Genomic DNA, 2,026 nt, shown 5'->3' on the forward strand with positions numbered 1-2,026 from the left:
TCCAATTCCTCTTGTTAGTCAATAATTCTTTCATAAATTTAGCATAAAGAGGCATTTGCTCAAGAGCCTCTGCAAAAGGAATGTTGATGTGTAGCTTCTTGAAGACTTCTAAAAATTTGGAAAATTGCTTGTCCTTGGAAGCCTTCTGAAGCCTCTGATGATATGTCATTTTTGGCTTGTATTCAGGAGCCTTTGGCAATGTAAGATATGCGTCAAGAGAGTCTGGGAATGGGTTGTCTGCACGCTTTGGGGGGGCGTGCTCTACTTCTTCCTTCTTCTCCTCTAGAGTTACTGGAGTTTCTTTTTCAACTAGCTCCTCATTGACCTTGGTCTCAGAACCAGCCACTTTACCACTTCTCAATTGAATAGCCTTGCAATCTTCTCTTGGGTTCACCACTGTATCACCAGAAAATGTATTTGAAGACTTCTCAGGCATTTGCTTGCTCAATTGGCCCATTTGCACCTCCAAGTTTCTAATGAAAGCTCTGGTTTCCTGCATAAAACTTCTCATTATCTCCCAATTAGAATCTTCTTGGGATTTATAATTTGCCTGCTGAGGTAGTTGTTGTTGATGAGACTGAAACTGGCGGTTATTATAATTATTCTGCTGAAAACTGCCCTGAGAATTATTGTTAAAATTCTGTGGCCTTTGAGGTTGCTCTCTCCACCCCTGATAATAGGTCTTGGCATATGGATCATTATTGGGGTTTCTAGGAGCATTCCCCATGTAGTTGACCTGTTCAGAAGAAAATTGAGCATAATCATAATTCTCACCTTGCATCAAGCTACCAGTCATGTCATAAGGAGCCTCTTGAGGGGCATTCTGAGCATTAACAGCTGAAACCTGCATCCCACTCAAGTGTTGAGTAAGCATATTAATCTGCTGAGACATGACTTTGTTCTGAGCAAGAAGAGCATCCAAAGCCTCTATGATGCACCACTATTTCGTGGTACATCTTGTGCTTAATTGAGTGGATTATATCCACTATACTCACACTCACTCATTGAATTCGCATGTTTTACATTTGCCTTCCTAATTATGTGCTTTGATTGAAAACATGTTTCTTTGGCCTTAAGTTTCCTATGTTCAATCCTCTCTTATTACCATTGGATGCCGTGATATGTGTGTTAAGTGATTTCAGGGTTCATAGGGCAGGAAGGGCTTAGAGGATGGAAAGGAAGCATGCAAAAATGGAAGGAATACAAGAAGTTGAAGAAACTGCAAAGCTGTCCAGCCTGACATCTTCGCACTCAAACGGTCATAACTTGAGCTACAGAGATCCAAATGAGGCAGTTCTAGTTGCGTTGGAAAGCTAACGTCCGGGGCTTCACAACGATATATAATTTGCCTTAGCTGCTTCGAAGCCAAGCAATGTGCACGTGTGGATCACGCGGACGCGTGACTTGGCAAAAACGCAATCCACGCTAACGCTTGGACGACGCTACCGCGTGACTTTGCAGCGACCTGTACGTACCAAAAATCGCTGGGGGTGATTTATGGGCTAATTTTGACCCAGTTTTTGGCCCAGAAAACACATATTAGAGGCTATAAAGTGGGGGAATCAATCCATTCATTAAATACAACATATACAACATTCATAATTCACAATTTTAGGCTTTAGATGTAGTTTTAGAGAGAGAGAGGCTCTCTCCTCTCTCTTAGGTTTTTAGGATTAGGATTTCTCTTAGTTTTTGGTTATTTCTCCAATTCCACGTTCAATATTCCTTTAATCTATGTTTCTCTTTTACTTTTAGTTACTCTAATGCTTTTACTTGTTAATTACTTATGTTGCCAAATTGGCTTATGAATCTTTCCATGTTAGATTTGAATATTCTATTTAATATAATTTGAGGTATTTTAGATTTATGATTGTTCTATTCTATTTATGATGCTTTTAATTTAATTTAGTTTTTTCTTCTTTTGGTTTTGGTTAAGTAATTGGTGACACTTGAGTTGTCAAACTCAGCAGTTGATTGAAAATTGGAAATTGCTGATTGATTTGGATCCCTCTAAAGCTAGTCTTTC

This window comes from Arachis ipaensis, chromosome B07 (genome assembly GCF_000816755.2).
Source record: "Arachis ipaensis cultivar K30076 chromosome B07, Araip1.1, whole genome shotgun sequence".
Lineage (NCBI taxonomy): Eukaryota > Viridiplantae > Streptophyta > Magnoliopsida > Fabales > Fabaceae > Arachis > Arachis ipaensis.